Below are 19070 nucleotides of genomic sequence, written 5' to 3' on the forward strand. Positions count from 1 at the left end.
ATAATAATCAGCTTTTGCAAAATAGTGTTTAATAGTGAAACTGTTGCTGATTTTTATATGCAACCCTTCTTTTTCGAAAATTCTCTCCTACTCTGAGTGAAATCGTCTTTCGATAGCAAGAACTACGGGTAAATAGAATGTACATCACCGTACCGACGGGGTTAAAGTGTGTGTGTGTGTGTGTGTGTGTGTGTGTGTGTGTGTGTGTGTGTGTGTGTGTGTGTGTCGATTTGGACTTATTTCACTGACTGTGTCATGAGTGGATGCAACGGTGTACAGTCTGGGGCAAAAGCTGCTTTATTGTTCCACTGCGTCAGTTTGGCATTTGGGACATGTCTGCCACATTCCTATATGACGCATCATCTCAAAAAAAATAATAATAATAATTTGGGGGCGGGGAAACATATGAAGCCTCTACCTTAGGATTATTTGCCAGTTGAGGGAAGTGAGAAGTAAAGGTGAAAATTAGCCTAACGTGTGTCCGCGACTGTACTTGATATGAATTATAACAGATACAAACGTATTATGCCCAGAGAAAATGTTGCCAAAGATAAAGTTAATTTTCAGGTAATGGAATGTTAATAATTCAGTCATTTCAAATAGTCCTGGGTTCTCAGTTTTATGGGGACAAAATAGAATTATTAATGGAACACTTACATCAATTACCATATTGATCGTACTTAAGGATATGCACACTGAATAAAAGCAAGGTTATTGCCTGATATTTTTCGCTGCAGAAATACCATTGCTTCCTATAGTAGAGATGTGTGATTCACTAACAAAAAAATAATAAGCATGTAATTATGAGACGACTCAACACATTTCTAGTAACATCAGAACACTGCTGGTCTGGTGGATATAAATAACAGTTCCAAACACGCTGGCATCGGCCAGTTTGCGGTGGGTGGGTTGGGAGGCTTTTGGCTTGCCACCCACCTGAAGTTGGTTCGAGGCCTGCAGCCCCTCTGGCCCGGAACAGGGCGCAGCGCAGGACCAGGACCGACTGACCCCGTGACTGGCCTCCACGACGACCGTGACCACAACAGTGACGTCGCTAATGATGCCACAGGAAGAGTTAAGCTCCTTCGGGAGATACTGTGTTTGGGGTTCACAGTTTTCAAAACGTCCCCCTTCTGTGAAATCACCAGCCATGTCTCGTTAGTCGCCAGGGTCGTATAAAGTCCTCACAAAGACTTTATGCCATTTTTTTTTTACAAAAATTTACTCTCTCGTTTCTGATAATGATGATATGTAATAATAATCATACCACGTTGAGTACACCGCTTCCCGTCCGATCAGCGAAGTTAAGCAACGTTGGGTCTGGTTAGTACTTGGATGGGTGACCGCCTGGGAACACCAGATGCTGTTGGCATCCCTACGTGTCAAGTGGGGTTGGTGGAGGATTAGTGCCCTTCCCTGTAAAACAATTAACTCTAAGCCCTTGGCCACCCCGTTTGGGATACATGGCGTCTGGCAATGAATGAATGAATCAATTTGTGTTCTGGGTCAATGAATTTCTGAAGTAGGGTAAATAGTGATATTACCTAACGCAGAAAAAATAAATGCAATGTAATGCAATGTGTGTGTGTGTGTGTGTGTGTGTTTTATAAGTCCCATCAGTACTTTGGTGTTTGTGTGTGTTTTATTAGTCCCATCTGTACTGTTTATAATTATTTTTTGTCTAATACCAAGCTGTTATTTTCTGCTTTAATAAGAGGCCTCTGGGATAAATAAATCAGTAGTCTCTTCAGTAGGCTGGTGTCTTTATCCCTGCTTCCCAAAACGTTTTTATTTAGTTTAAGAAAAACATTTACTGAAGGGTTTACAGACAATACCCCTTGACCCTTTCGTGTACTACTAATCTACTCGTAAAGAAACTCTCGTGGCGAAGTAGTTAGAGATAAATGACTATTTTAAACCGGTCACACTTTCCGACATGCAATCTTCAAAACAATTATTATCACAGTTTGTGTGTGTGTGTGTGTGTGTGTGTGTGTGTGTGTGTGTGTGTGTGTGTGTGTGATCATTCCACTTATTTAAGTGTTAAGTGTCTGGTATACTTTTTTTTTTACTTTGGTATGGCCCAAAGTCACTCTCTTTCCATCTCGAATGCTGATGTACTAATAGAGTAACACTTCAATATGAACATGATCACGAAAAATTGCTATAGGTGAATGTAGAGCCGTAGCATTGTCTTAATGTCTGTCACTGAGCTACGCAAAGTAAACTGCAAAGGGACGAAAGTCTGGGGCATATTAAGATGAAAACATTATAGCTGTAGGAGTGAAGATATCATCATCATTATCATCATCATCACCATCATCGTTATCATCATTATCATCTCTTTTCCCACCCCAAGGTGAGACGAGGAAGGGTTCTGAGAGCCAAAAGAAACTAGTAAGATGAGATACTAGTCAAGTTTTGTCCAGCTGCATGAGCCACACTCCCGCTCACTCACCATTCAAGCCCCCGGAATACTGGCCCCACCCGATAGATCAGAAAACTTATTTCGCAGGTAGCTTCACACTCACCCATCTGTCAGAGTCAGCCCGACGCCTGTCAAGTTAAAAATAGAATATATAAGTATGAATAAAATGTTTTATACTCGTACATAACTAAAGTTCAACAGAGTTTATCAGTAACGTTTAGTATCCATTAAACTTACAATGTTGTAGTTTTTGTTGTGGCCAGACGGCTCATGTAAAACGTGTTCATGTTTTGACTTGCCATACAAGATGTCAAAGATTTACTGATTCTGTTTTTTTAAATTTTGTTCTAAAGATGACTGCATTCCGACTACATTAACAGGTGGAGAACTTAAACGAGCATAACGTTTATCAAAAGTATTGCTATGAGTTAATCTAATTTCAGATTATTATTTTGTCCAATTACTTTTGTATGAAAGATATCTGTCTAGTTATCATGTGTTCATAACGATTTTTATAACTTTGTAATATGTCTACAACAATTCGTCCTCAGCATGATGAACTTTTATGAACTGCCAAAACAATAGCAGTCATAGTTCTTGGGTTGGGAAGGAGGAGGAGGAGGAAGGTATCCAGTCGTGTCCCAAAATGCCGGACCATTCTTATTTCCCTGGTTTGGGACTCGACTAAGATTGGGTGATATTTTGGACTGAGGCTGATAACGAAAAAAAAAAAAAAAAAAATCTAACGTCACTGCCTACATTTCATGATTTACATAAAAAAAAAGGTGGGGGGGGGGGGAATTACTGAGAACAAAGTTGCGTTAATCATAGCATATGACAAAATTCCATTATTTATGATACTACTTTACGTTATCATGTAAGTTCAGACAAACGTAACATGTCAACAAGAGGCACGTATGTAAAATGCATAAATCACACATTTGACAATGTAATCAGTAAATACCTGTAGTGCGCTGTATCTCCCACACAGTAGCGATATGTCCAGCCTGCGCTGCTGCTTCGATGCCAGTTTTGTGGAGTGCAAACCAGCCAGCCCAAATTACCTCCCCTTCCCCACCCCATCCCCATACTACCTTCCCTAACCCCACCCTGACAGTAACTACCTTTACCTGTACACAGTCCATGTAACATAAGGGCTGTTTGTTCGTCTGCAGCACACTGTACTCAAGACGTGTGGACAATATATGTGGAAATCTACGCGGGTTGCCCTTCACCTTCCATCCTCATCAATACAACATCGTAAATGTACTGTACTAGCCAAACTATGTACAATTTGACATTCTAACATACAGTAGAGCCATTGTTGTTTAAAATTATCCAAGGAGTTCGTCCTCCAATTTAATGTACATAATTAAGGATCACCCTGTATATATACACACACACTCTCTCTCTCTCTCTCTCTCTCTCTCTCTGGTATACATACATATATACTGTACATACTTTACATACACATGTATACATACTTACACACATATGTACAAATATATACATATATACAGTATATATCTACTTCAGTCTATCCGTCTACGTATCTGCCTATTAATACTGACAATCGGCATCATTTACCAAAGAATTAATGGACCACAAACACGTAGCTGCAGACTCACGGAGACATGCGAGATCAATTTGCCATATTTGTGTTTTTGAAGTGTGTCAGATGTGTTCTTCAGAGTCCCTCTAATGTCAGAGGTCTCACTTCAGCTGAATAAACTTGTCTGGAGATAGTAGGTAAAAAAAAAAAAAAAATGAGAGCAGCGTTCATCTCATAATGTAAATCGCTGTAGGAACGCTTGTAGGAAAGAGAGAATTTGGTCTACTACCAAGATCAAAAACTTGTGCAACGCCGGTTACGTGGTAAAAACAATGAATAAATATACAAGCCTGTTAGGAAACTTATTTTCCTTGATTTCTTTGGATAAAAGTAAACACAGACCTGAGACTGGATCCGGGAAGAGTATAGTTTTAGCTTCACACCTCACCCACCATGCAAAAGTGCCGGTGTAAAAATAAGTAGAAAACTGGAAACTGTATGGACTAAATTATTACATTCGTGTTTTTTCACATACTTGATGTAATCTACCGGATACGAAAGCTATAATATGTTGGTGTCAGTGGGCGGCGACGTCTATTAAAAATGAGAATGGGAGTGAAATGATGGTTGTTGAGAAGGATATTGACTCGGTGTGAAGAGCTGGTGGATGAAGACTAGAAGTGGTGGAAGAATTTTAAGTCATGGCAGTTAAAGAAATAGACGGTAATTGTCTACTATCTATCTATAGCCAGACGCCTTAATCCCATTAAGGATGGCTACAAACAAATCGACTCCATGTCGCCCTGTCCCCTGCCATTTCGCTGCCTTCCCCCCAACTCACACATTGAAATAATATACTGTATGTCTTGTATAACCTGACCCTTTTTCACTCCCTTCATTATTCAAGATCCCCTTCATTATTCACTATTCATAATTTTATTCATTATTTTTCATATATTTAACCTAACAAGTGTTCCTTTGGGATTCTGTCCCCACCCCCCACCCCCGGCTCAAAAAAAAAAAAAAAAAAAAAAAAAAAAAAAAAATCACAGCATTGATTTGCTCCAGTCTCATTTTTTGTCTTACAGAATGAAAGAGTACATCAAACTGGGTTCAGAAGCACAAATTTCAAAGCTTAACTCACCTTGGTTGGGTCGTAGTGAATTTTAGAATTAACGCGAAACTGCTTTATGAGAAATGAGGCATAGTCTGCTCGAGGAGTGTGTATGCGGTGTAGGGGAGGCTACACTAAGTGAACTGGAGTGGACACCTAATCAAGTGGCAAATTTAATTTTAGTCTCTTTTAAAAAAAGTAAGAAAAAGAAACATGAAACGAAAAGAAAAGAAAAAAAATAAAACTTAGTGGTAACGAACCCAGAGCATGAGTTGGGTGGTGGACTGTCCCTCCCGCTCCGCCAAGCACGGGAGGGACGCCATGCAGATTACTGTATATTCATGTTACTGTCAGACGTTTACATGTTGTCATGGTTAAATGTCTCCCTCATATACAGTACACTTTCACTTCAAGGGGAATATCTAAAGGTGAATAATCTAGCTCGGAGACAGCAAAAATAAATTAAGAACAGACGTCTTCTACTCAACTCACTCTGGCAACGCTTGCAAAGTAGAGACTGTTTCGTACAACTACCAGCTGAAAAATGGCTGCAGCTCCTGTCATGTGCAATATATGATAAAGCAAAAGTAAAGTATAATTAAATAATAAAATAAATAATACATAAAACGATTCACTTAGTGGTCACGAACCCGGAGACTGAGTTAGGTGGTAGTTCACCCTTCCCGCCCTGCCATGGGAGTTACAAAACACAAGGATGGAAAATTGCGATGTGTGGGAATTAACCTTCTCGCTGCAGGATATTGACTTAGTATCGAATTTCTGCTATTGTCAGACGTTTACACTTGAGAAATCTACGGATTAATTTTTTGGCCGAAATTAAAGATCTTCGTATTTTATTCCAGTCAAAGATCACATGAAGATGAAAGAGACACAGTCCACTGCTTTTGGTAAAGATCCATCACCTCCATACACCTTTATTTTATATCATCCCACCCTTAAAAAACAATGAGCAGACTGCTTCGATAACATCTCTACTCTTCCTCCACACAACACACAAGCACATGCGCGGTAAGTTACAAAAACACACAGCCATCGCAGGCATTCGATACCTCCTTCCAAACTGCTGTACATCTTTACTGAACCACCACCAGACATCCACCCCTCAGATCCTACCCTACCCAGAGAGACACCAGGGCACTTAGACCACGATGTGGCCCTCACTCTTCCCTGCTACAACACCAACCCAACATACAACTCACAAACAATCCACTGTGCCACCACACCACACCACAACACAACACACTAACCCCATGCACCTCACTGTTACAACACAGACACTTTCAATATAAACTCAGCAAGAGGTCTCTGGTAGCGCCCTGATGAAGTGGCCGGTTACCTGTGGTCCACTGGTTTCATGTCAAGATGAGTCCATTCCAACGACAACTTGTTTCTGTAGACTTCCAGCTGGACGGGTTCAGTATAATGTACTCTTCATCAGTACTTCCACATACAGAGATCCATCTCAAGTTGTATAAAATCGGGTGTTGGTAGTGATATTAAACTTGAAAAACGTTATCTAGTTCAATGAATTAACATTGTAGAGCAAGTAAAAAAAAAAAAAAAAAAGTAGTGCTACACGGCCTCGAGCCTGGGTATCTGGCTTTGCTGGGTGGGTGGGTGTAACACGGCAGCCTTTCCCCGCCAGCCAGATATTGGTGAGTAGTGAGTATTTGCTGGAAATTATTCACTCGCGGGGAGATCATTGGTTGTCCAAGGGGTAGTTTTTACATGCTTCTCCCTTTCTCCCACCAACGATCTCTCCTGTACTAAATAATTATGGCCGTAGCAATAATAAACTATGGTCATCGGACTGTTGTTCACTATATTTTTGGTTGACATTTTAGTTTTTTCCTTTTCAGCTCCAAGAAGTAAATTTCATTCTTTGTAGCTCCATATCATTTTATTCAGCTTTGGAGAGACTTTTTGGTTTGAACTGGTTACGTACAGCCTTCATTATTATCATCACTATATTCTTTGAACTCTGAAACGACTTAAAAATACTGCCGCTTCTTATCTGATACCGAGTTGCAGCTAAAGACTTCCACATACTGTAAATACGATGCTAGTCGAGAAGAAGTGCTATGGGAAGGAGGTAACGCCGTAGTAGTCTTTCGTGAGTACGTGGCTTCAGTTGATGAAGGACGATAATCTTGGTGAAATTAAGGCCAGAGAACTCTAATAAGCATACTTCTCTCGTTAGAAAAAAATCTTCAAGTGGAAGCAGGAAATACAGAGATAAACATCATTGAAAGAAAAAGGTGTACCATTCCACTTCGATGTCGTATTTTTCATTTATCTTCTTGCCTTCAGATGCTGTTATTTAACTTAGAGATATTTGTCTAACAAGAAGAGGTTAGCTAAGGCCGTCATTTATCCCTTCACTATTAGGAACAGGTCGGAAGGCCAATAAAACCGTTTGGTGGTGGCAGGATGTCGATGAAAAAATACGTCATCGGATTGAAGAATAGTTGCCACAGATAAAGCAGTAAAAGAAGGGGAAAAATGGAAACAAAGGAAACGAAGTCATCCAGAAGCCTGTTTATTAGCCTTGCTGGGTGGGTCTGCCAAACACCGCGACCCTTCCCACCCCTCAAGTTATGGCTGCGTTTTGAAAATTTGTTCGATTTTTTAAAAACCAAAAGCTGCTGGTACATTACGTAAATGGCGAGACAGGACATGGAAAAAGTAAGATAATATAATTATAAGCCAGTCAGAACAGAAAGCTGATGGGCTCGCCGCAATGCTACATTGCCAGGGTTTTTATTTCTTTTAATTCTTCTTCTGTGCGAAAGTTTATCACCTGAGGGTATAACTTATCCAGGTCTTTTGTACTGTACCTTATCTCTTCGCTACGATGGGTCATCCGTAAGTTAAAAAAAAAAAAAAGTACATTGGCTGTTATTAAATATTAAATCTTTGAACAGGAGAGGTTAACCTCTTTCACAACGATGACGTCACTGTCATTCCTTATTTCTTATATTCTTTCCCACCTAATGAATTTGTTAAGTCTGGCAGAGCGCTTCTGTAGTGAAAGAGATAGTGGAGGACGTATCTAAATCTTTTAGCTTGATGTCTCTGCTCAGCTGAAGAAGATCGTCATTAAGCAGCAAGAATGAAGTTGGAAAACACGTCACTGGACTAAAGAGATACAGATTATTTCTTAGACCTCTCCCCTGTCTAAAAATGTATATAAGTGAATGTAAGTATGTATGTATATCATATCACTATATATCTATTATCTAACTGTTTATCTAGGCATCTATCTGTTTATCAACACATACATTCATATACAGTATATAAACTTATCATAGTGCGCTTGCACACACCTGCCATGGCCCAACCGAGAGTAATTGCAGGTAACGATGATATGTATTCCAGGTAACACTGGAGACTCTCTACCATCTGTTCTTCAGCCTTTTATTTTCCATTACACTTCTTTTTCCCTTACTACTTTTGTTAGGTAAATTTTGCCGGTACATGAAACATATAAATAACAAATATATATATCCGTGAGCAATATCGACAAAAAATCTTCAAGCAAAAGATGTTTTTCCAATTTCACCTTGAATGCGGTCTTATAGTTGGCCCTCTTTAGCTTGGTGGAGATTTGCGTTGTTTTGCAGCTTACTTCCCGAACCTCATTGGCAGAATAACATCATGCTCCGGCAAACATATATGCCTGTCTAATTCAGATGACATGAGAGCGACAGAGGAGGACTGACCTGGTGAGGAAGTGTATTTAAGGCGACGGAACAAGTCTGAGGCTTAATTCAGCATGCACGGGATCTGTATTGCGAGTGAGGTACAGTTGTAAACACATAGAAGAACCGTACAGAGAAGAGTATTTGTACACTTGCTATCGTTAAAACAACAGACACTACTTTAAAATCCAGAAATTATATGAATATTTTTATTCTTTTTTCTCTACGGAGACGTAAGAAATATACACGTTCTCCCTGCGTGTGATACTACAAGATTAAATGGAGGGAGGTTGGACCCTGCGTGACTGATAAGGAAAGCACCCCAACATTCCCATAGATTACGACACGCCACCGTCGCTTTATAAATACAGGTCCCTGCTTCATTTCCAGGTGCCATAACACTGGGATAAAAACACCCTACCAGTGGTCGGCCCGGGTGTCGAACCCGCATCTTCACTTATACTAACACGACGAGAACCTTCAGTAATCTAGGCCACAGCTGTGACAACATTGTTTACACCAAAGAAGCTCAACATGTTCTCCGTTAGTTGACCAGGCGTGCCAGGGTTTTGACTAACAAAATTTTGTTGTCTTGCATAATGTCACTAGTATCACCACAGTATTTGACAGTAATATTGGTTATGTTGAACTGCTTATGTTATAATTGTTATGTTCAGTGTTCCATTTGTTTATAGCCCTAATCATCTCACCAGTCCATGCAAGGAACACTGTACAACCCAGCCCTCTGTCGGTTTACATGTCTTTTTCAAACGAGGTACTTGACCCCCTCCACATACATATGACTAAGTCATGTCAGTCGCCGTCCATTCACAGCAGGTTTACTCACATCCTTTACATCCAGTCAGGCTAAGTCCAGTCCATTCAAGTCAACACGGATTCTGCAAGTCATTTTAAGTCCAGTCTGAACTAATCAGGACAAATTAGACCCATTCACGTGTCATTTCATGTTTACCTGTGTCATTTTAGAAACATTAAGGCCGTTTGAGGCCATTTAGACCATTTCAATCCAATCAGGCCATATTAGTCTATTCAGGCCACTTCAGGATCATCACACCCATTGACTCACCGACCACCACCATCACAGCCCATTGCCTTCACCCAATTCTCGCTTCTTTCATTGTCACGGGGAGAGCCAGAGATGCTGGTGGATGATGGGGCAGGTGGCAATAGTGGTGGGTAATATGACCGTGGCAACAACAATGCCATGCTTACCGGCAAACAAGAATAGTTTCATTACTGTTATTTGATTGGTGAGTGAACTGGAGAGTAAAATGGGGTGATTTGTTGGTAAGGTATCGTGGTTTTTGAGGTGCGATAATGGGTATGGAGATTAATGAGTGAATTTTACAGTTGTTGTAATCCCAGGCTCAATCGTTGTGAAATAAGTCGACCGAAAGGTATCGGCGACTTCCCCGATCGCTGCCAGAGGTTTTGTGCTGAATGACTGCTTGACTGCTTGCATTGCCATTGTGTGGTGCAAGTGGTGGGTAAATGCGATGTTGTGTGGTGGGCACCGTTTCAATGTGGACAAAGTGGATTGTTTGTGAGCCGTATCTTGTGTTGGTATTGTAGGAGAAAAGGATGATGGCAGCATTTTAGTCTGGCTAAGTGTAACTCGTGTCTCTTCAGATGGGTTATTTCTAAGGGCTAGTTCTTGAAAGATGCTGTTTAGGTTTTGGATGGCTGTAGTGCCTATCTGTTTGTGAATTGTACTGGTCATGGACCAGTCACAGGTCAGCTAAGTCCCATCTGGATGGTCATAGATCAGTCACAGGTCAGCAAAGTCTCACCAGGACCGTCATAGACCACTCACAGGTCAGCAAATCCCACCCAGACAGTCATAGACCAGCCTCAGGTCAGCAAATCCCACCCGCATGGCCAGATGGCCAATGACGGGTCAGCAAGTGCCACTATGGCACCAAAACTTAATACAGCGGAAGGTATTTTTAAGCGTCTAATTCTGCAGGATTTTTATTAATAAATCAGAAACTAAGGATTCGAAAAAGCGTTGGTAAGTACGTGGACACAGCAGCAATACCGACTGAGATATAGTCATCCATAATTTAATACAACGAAAGTAATATTTAAGCGTCTAATTCCGCAAGATTTTTAATAATAAAGGTAATCACAAGTCTGGGATTCGATCCAGAGTCTATAAATTTTCAGTCTCGCACCTCACCCACCATGCCACCTGGCCAATGTAAAAATACAGACATTTTAGAACTGTTTATAAACTGTCTGTTTACGCTCTTCTTTTTTCAATATATATATTTTATCATCATCGTTATAGAACTAATAAAATCCCAGTGTCTGTGTGAGGTGAGATGTGTTAAATGTACTGGACAAGAAAGCGATGGTTGTTTTGACTGACGATGTGATGTGCTCGCTAACGGCAAGACTTGAAATATTGTAAGAATTTTCAGATCATGGGTCCAGTGAAAGATATGAGGGGTAACCGTGATTAGAGGTGAGACAGTACAATTTTGCTCACGTTTTAAGAAAAAAAAAAAAAAAACAGTAGATAGCAACCCCCACCTTGACTTACTTGGCCGGTCATTCCTGCCGTCCCGCCAAGGGGGAGGGCAAAAGGGAGGATGGAAATGTCTCAGTGTGGAGATTAAGACAGAAGGTAGTTTTAATAATATCAGAGTATGTGAAGCAGTTGTTGTGGCATTTACGAAAAGTATGATAAGGAACCTGACCGCCGTACCTTTAGTAAACCACTTCACTGCAACGACGGAATTATATTCTTTCTTCTTCAGACGCTTGTACGCAGCTTGGGAAAAAATTTTCACTGTCGAGGTCAGATGTGTCCTTCATGACCACTTTACTATGAGACGTCCTCCTTGAGGCAAATAACCTTGGCTAGAGATAAGATTAAATTAACAACTCACGTCTTCCTATTAAGTAATTCGGTTTCTGAACGCCTGTAAGTTAGAGATAACTACGTTCAATGCCAGGTTAAAAAAATGGCGCAATTGCTGTGACGTGATAAAGAATGAATATATGCATTTTTGCACATAATGCTACAACATTTCTGTTCATCAAACTAGACACAGACATGGGCGTCGATTAGGGTACAATATAGTTTCAACATCTCACTGGCCATGCAAAAGGGCCAATGCAGATATACAGGAATTTCATAACTTTATTTATATATGCTAAATTTCAACGTCCTTCTCTTTACACATACTTACTGTAATGTCATGGATACTCAGCTATGATAATGTGAGTGTTTGTGGGCGGCCATGTCTACTAAAATGAAGATGAGAGTAAACCAGTTCTTGCTGAAAGATATTCTGACTCACGGTGGTATGTGCTCCTGAATGGAAAGACGAAGTAGTGAAAGAATTTTAGACCCTTGGTGCAGTGAAAGAAATGAGAGGTAACTGTGACGAAAAAGTGGAGAAAACACTTTAACTTCCAGTATGCGGTAAAAAAAAAAAAAAAAGTGGATACGAACTCTGACCTTGAGTTCCATGGTGGGTTGTCTCTCCCGTCCTGCCGTGTGCGGGAGGGACGCCACGCAGGCTGGTATTCTGGCTTCCTTCTGACGGTTATATTTAGCTTGGCAGAAACTTACTCGAACTGCTGGAGTCAGACGTGTCTTTCATTAACCCCCCTCGCTCTAAAAGGTCCCTCTTAAGCTAAAGAAACTTGCCTGCCAGCAGTAAGAATATGTTTTAAGAAGACGTCTTTTAATCAGATAATTTACTCTGATGATGCTTGTAGGGCATAGGTTACTTCGACCACTACCAAGTTGAAAAATGGGTGCAACTCCTATCACGTGCAGAATATATATAAAAAAAATAACATGTGTAAAAACAACTGGTTTAGTGGGTACGGATCCGGAGACTTAGTTGCGTGGCAGGTCACCCCTCCCACCCTGCCATGGGAGTGACAAAATAAAAGGATGGAAAGCAGTGGATGTGGGAATTAATATCTAGCTGCAAAAAATTAATACGTCCAAGTTTCAGATGAACCTGAAGCTGCAAAAACAGAAATAACAACAACAACAACTACTACTACTACTGCTACTGCTACTACTCGTGCTTCTTCGATAGGCTTTCCCTAAGATAAAGAAAATCGTCTGACGGCAGCAGAAATAAGAAAGGCGTCATCATACTGAAGAGGCTAAGGTTATGGCCATCAGTACTTCATGGTGAACGGACAGTGGGACAAAAGTTTGCTTACTATTGCACTGCGTCTGCTTCACACTTAGGTTATATCCGTCACTTTCCTCCCTGCAGCATCGAATCAAAGAGCATCATCTGTGGCCAGATAAACACATCGCACCTCCCTCAGTTCGGGAATATTAGTCTGCACAGAAAAAAGACAAGCAGCAGATTTAGAACTGTAGAATTTTTGCTTCCTTCTGTACATTTAACCCCTTCGTTAAGTGCAATAATTTCTAAGTTAAATATAAATTGTTTGATGACAGTAGGTACCAAAGAATATTAATAATCATAAAATAAAAATAAAAGTCGCCGTTCACAGAAAGATAGTAAAAGTTTTCTCATTCGCTACGAGCAGTCTCATCCAAGTACAAAAGAAATAACTGCTTAATAATGAAATAAATGATGAAACTAGAAAGCATGCAGAGAGTGCATACCTCCGGCAATGTCACTGCCATTAAAAAGGATCCGGATCCGGATCCGCCCACAAATTTAATCAAATCTTTTTTGGCTTATGGCCCGCCCTTCAACAAAATTTCATTGAAATTCATTGAGAACTTTTAGAGACATTGTTTGGGATACTGCAGATCCGGATCTGCCCCAAAATATAATCACGCCTTCCATGGCCCATGGCCCACCCTTCCACAAAATTTCATTGAAATTTATTGAGAACTTTTGGAGATAAGGTCTGCACAAACAGACAGACAAACATAGGTGAATACATAACCTCCTCCAACTTCGTTGATGGAGCCAATAAAATCTGTGGCGGTAGTAAAAATGAAATTTAAAAAGTAACTAATAAAGGGCTTCAGGTGTCCACAGAATAATGAACGAAACGAACACCTCCTCTCTATTAACACTCTCAGGCTCTTGGCACTCACTCAGGTGAATCAAATCGCCCGATGTTAGCTGGAATAGAGTGCTAGAGTTGTCCCCGTCAAGTGAGGGTTGGTGCTGACAGGATCAACACTAAAGCCCTTGTGACACTTTCTCTCTCTCTCTCTCTCTCTCTCTCTCTCTCTATCTCTCTCTCTCTCTCTCTCTCTCTCTCTCACCTGAGTAAATCTGCCAGAGGGGCAACAGATCAACGTCCACTAGTTCTCGTTATGGGTGAGGAGGGCGTGAGTTGGAGAGAGGTTAGCCTGCTGGTGCATGGTGACAGGGAGGCGATTCGTTTGTGGCCACCCCTTACGGGACGAAGTCGTCTGGCTATAGACAGAAAAATATTGATGGATAAATAGAGATAGCTAGCTAGAAGATAGACAGGTAGTTAGACAGATGCATACATACTTACATGCATAAATACATATATATCAGTAGGCAGACAGACAGACAGAGATAGATAGATTGATAGATAGGCAGGCACAGAGAGATAGACTGACTGACAGCGGGACGGATACAGTAGAAATAAACAGACATACTGTTTTGCTGTTACTTCGACAGACTCTACAATGAAGTTGTCTATTAAATTTTCACTCGTGCTTATGAAGCTCATGTGTCACATTCGCCTAATTGGCGGTAATAAGTATAAGGAAAAAACCTGGTATTTTGGAAGACACACCTGACTTAAAATGGGGAATACTTACCTGAGCTGAACGTGGCAACGAAAGTGTTAAGAAGGTGATGAAAGAAAGAAAAAAAAATAAGACAAGCCATTCAAGCCGTGATGTTATGAAAAAGTGACACCTTTAGTAGGTGAAATGCTCCTTCCTTCCTCTTCTGTCTTTCTTTCCTTCATTCTTTCCTTTTCCTTCTGCCTACTGGTGACTTTACATTCCCTCTTCTTTCTTTCATTCATTCTTTCCTTTTCCTTCTGCCAATGGGTGATTCTACACTAAGTGACAACCCAAATGGTTTCCTGTACACCAGGAAACCATATACTACGCTGGGTGGTAACCATATAACCAAATTTTAATGGGTAAATAAGGCGCTCCAATCGGATTGAGCCTGTGTAGGTTTGTATCCAAGGAGTGGTTGGGGTTTATTGCCCACATAATGCCACTTAAGGATGAGCGAGGCTGGTCACTTTCATCTTAAACTTCAGGACCAACCTGCCTAGCCCCGGGCTCTTATGCTCCTCATGGGGCAACACAGGATTGGATGATGGATGGATGGATGGAAAAAAAAATTTAGTTCTAGTGTATAATAAAAACAGTTATATCTTGGAAGAATCGATTTGTAGTTAAAACTGCCTGCCTACTTCAAGTCCAACGTTGTAGTTAAAGATTTAACTTGATGAGAAAAAATAATAAATTAGATGATAAATTTAAAAGCATCCAGTAAAGCCGTTCTGTTGTTAAAGATGTATAAATTTGTACTACAAAGTAATCTGAAAGGCATCCCAGACTGGTAATTAGAAATGCTAAGTAGGTGAGGGATACAAAATCAGATACGATAAAGGAACTGATATGGGAAAAAGGTTAAGTAGACGAGAGAAACAAAAACAATGGAGCTGTTATATGGAAAATGCTATAATACTTTGGAACGTATCCCCGAACGATACTGAAAAACCGCTTGCAAGATGGCCAACAAAAATGAAATACGCCACACAAGTTGAGCAATGGAAAAAGTTGTTACCTTCTCTAACTCATCCCTGGCTTGGTTAAAACTGGCTACCCAGGTTTAACGCCTTCACAACCATGACTTTTCCTTCTTATGTTTGCTTTCCTCAGACCATTTTATTCAGCTTTGGAGAAACTTTTAGGACTGGAGGTCAGATGCTGCCTTCATTCACCCGTTTACCAGAAGAGGTCGACACAACGCTCAATAAAAGTGCTTTAAGACAGCAACTATAAGCTATAAAAAAAAAAAAAAAAAAAAGTCATCGGATTGAAATGGTTAAACGTGGCAGATATAGTAAAGGGTTAAGCAGGAGATGATATAAATAACGCCAATAAAGTCTGCAGCCAGGATGCAACGAGCACAAAGTAAGTAAAGCAGGGAAAAAATCACAACATAAAACACGGGCGGGGCAATAGAGTTGATAGGCGGATTAAATTCCCAAATGATGCTATTAGAGGCGGTTCATGTGAGCGTTTTCATTACAAAGAGGGAGGCAGGCAGGAGGGGTTCTCTTCTAAGGTATAACCTGGCAGCTCCGGTGCCCGGTTAGGTAGAATACACGTCTCTCGAATCCCTCGTCATCATCTATACGGAGTTTAGTGGACTGCAGCAGAGAGGAAACTTCAGCCTGCAGTCCACCAGGTTTACGTTCAGATAAGCCTGAGGAAACAACAAAACATGAAAAACAACAACAGCAACAGCCCCTTTACTACGTTTTTTAAGCTGAATAAAATCGTCTGGCGGTTGTTAGTATTGGTTTATTTCAGCATTTTAACTCATTCACTGCGAGATGAGTTTTTTTTTTTTTCACTGGTATTTAAATTAAAAGTGTAGAAAGAAAATACGGAACAAGACGAGCACAGAGGGAAGTGAGAAAGAAGAAAAAAAAGGTGGAGGGGGGAGGAGGAGGAGGAGAGAGAGAGAGAGAGAGAGAGAGAGAGAGAGAGAGAGAGAGAGAGAATAGCAGGACAGGAGGATAAAAGTAGAGAGAGACAGAGGGGATGCTAAAGTAAGGAAGAATGGACAGGAAAGGGTTGTAAATATGAAGTGAGGGAAGCCGAAGAATAGGACACACGAGGTGCCTAGACATACAGACAGACGGACAAGAGAGAGAGAGAGAGAGAGAGAGAGTGGGGGGAGGGCCAGGGGAATAATATAGAAGTGGGGGAAAAGACGATGCAGGAAGGGAAATGAGAGTGAGGAGGCTGAAGGGCCAATGAGAGAATAAATACAAAAAGACTGGGAGACGCTGAAAAGAGAGAATAAAATATTGGTATGTGGAAAAGAAAAGTACCGGAAAAGAGACCAGAAAAATGTTAGAGACGAAAGGAAGAATAATTATGATGAGAGGGAGAGCGGGAAGCAGAAGAGAGGGAAAGAGACGGAGGGCAAACTGGCAAGCCCACCTACTGATAAGAAGAGAGGGAAGGCAGGAAGGGGAGAGAGGTGAAGAGGAGGGAGGTAGTGGTTGGAAGGGAAAGGAGGGAATGAGGAGAGAGAAGGAGGGAAGGAAGGAAGGGAGAGAGGGAAGGAATGGAGGAAGGAAGGAAGGAAGGAAGGAAGGGGAGAGATGGAAGGAAGAGAAGGGAGGGAGGGACGGAACGAAAGGAGGAGAGGGAGGGAACGAAGGGAAGAGAAGGAAGGATGGGAGGGGAGGGAGGGAAAGAAGGGAGGGGAGGGAGGGAACGAAAAGAGGGGAAGGAGGAAACGAATGAAAAGTAGGAAGGGAACGAAAGGAAGGGAGGGAGGGCAGGAAGGGAAGGGAAGGGAAGAGAGGGAAAGGGGAGGCAAGGCAAGGCAAGGGAGGAAGGGGGAGGGAGGGAGGGAGGAAAGAGAGGGAAGGAGAGAACGAAGGGAAGGGAGGGAGGGAACGAAAATAGGGGAGGGAGGGAACGAAGGGAAGGGAGGGAGGGAACGAAGGAAAGACGGGAAGGAAGGATAGGGAAGGCGGGAAGGATGGAAGGAAGGGAAGGGAGGGAAGGAAGGAAGGAAAGAAGGATGGAAGGAAGGAAGGAGGGGAGGGAGGGAAGGGACGGAAAGGAGGGAGGGAAGGAAGGATGGGAAGGGAGGACAGGTAAGGAGAGAAAGGAAAGGTATGCAATCAGTTCCCTCAGACACGAAGGCCCGCTGACGTCCACAAGTCCTCACACATCACTCTTGTAACTCAGACAATCTCTTTTCACGCGATGATTTTGACATGAGAATCGGAAATGTAATACAAATATGATTCTTTTATCCAAAAATCTTGGCGCTGTCTGAACTGCTCTGGTAAGGAACAAACAGCTTAACTGGTAATACAACGTCCCTTTTAAACAAACCACATTATGAATGAGAATTTCTCAGTTTAGCCAGCTGCAGGTCTGACTCCAGCCTTCACATAATGAGGCAATACTGCAACATACTGAGTGACCCATTTTGTCTTCCATCGACGTCCTTTGTCCTTAAGTCTTTCTCTGGGAAAAAGTTTCTCTCAAGAGAATAATATCGTTTCGTGATAGCCCCCCCCCCCCCAAAAAAAAAAAAGTGTTAAATATGCCTCACCCACTGAAAGAAATGTTACCTAATTTCAACGATCAGGATTTTCTAGTTTTTAAATAAAGTAGCAGTACACCAGATTTGATTCTGATCTATTTAAGATTTCATTATTTTTCTAGTTTCATTAACTGTTTAATTGAATCGCGACTTCGGCCGCGATTCACTTTCTACAGTCACTTATTTTACTTGACGTATCTTGAAAATAAATACTAAATCACAGTACCAACATTTTTTGTTGCTTTTGCGAAATGTGGTGACTGAATTCCGTACAGTTTTTCGATTTTTCTTCAAATTTGGTTTGTAGGTAACTTACCTTATCCAACAACATATTTTGGCGGGCGATTAGCCTTCGGCCTCCGAATGCTTTTGTTTCATGCAAACAAGCTATATTTTCCCAAAACAATTGCAGGATCCAAAATTCATATCCAACACTACAACACCCTGTAATTCTTCACGTACTTACAAGCGTCTGTTAAAGATTACATTGATTTGATGCTACATGCTACCATAATTTTTGTTTTTTGTGGATATTAAAAAAAATTGTTTTGATACTTCATACTACCATCATTTTCTGTGATAATTTCTTTAAATTACTTGACTGTTACTTGGTACGACAATTTTCTGTTGGCATTTCTAACATTGTCAAATTATTACTTGAAACCATAATTTTTCGTGGAAATTTTTAATACTGACCACTTTATTACTGTCTACCATCATTTTCTGATGATCAAGTGAAGGTGTCCACGGGGTGGAACGCTGAATTGCGCCTGAAGGCCAAAGGGAAATCACTATAACATGACTAAAGATCTGCAGTTTTCCCTTTGGTCTTCGCGCGTGATTTCGCATTCCACCCCTTTGACACCTTCACTTGATGTTAGGTTTCTCAATCATTTGTCAGGGTGCAGTGCCATCCAGTACCCAGACAAATTAGCAGTTTCCATTAATTTTACATCTGCAAATA

General features: G+C 41.1%; 1 non-coding gene across 1 annotated transcript; it reads left to right on the forward strand.

Annotated features, from left to right (window-relative positions):
• The first annotated feature begins 1253 nt into the window (after positions 1-1253).
• LOC145390463 (5S ribosomal RNA) lies at positions 1254-1372 on the forward strand. Its single transcript, XR_013895642.1, has one exon. It is a non-coding gene; the product is annotated as a 5S ribosomal RNA (ribosomal RNA).
• Positions 1373-19070: the final 17698 nt, after the last annotated feature.

The sequence above is a fragment of the Coenobita brevimanus genome, chromosome 1 (genome assembly GCF_032717465.1).
Source record: "Coenobita brevimanus isolate Jiangsu-jjx chromosome 1, ASM3271746v2, whole genome shotgun sequence".
NCBI lineage: Eukaryota > Metazoa > Arthropoda > Malacostraca > Decapoda > Coenobitidae > Coenobita > Coenobita brevimanus.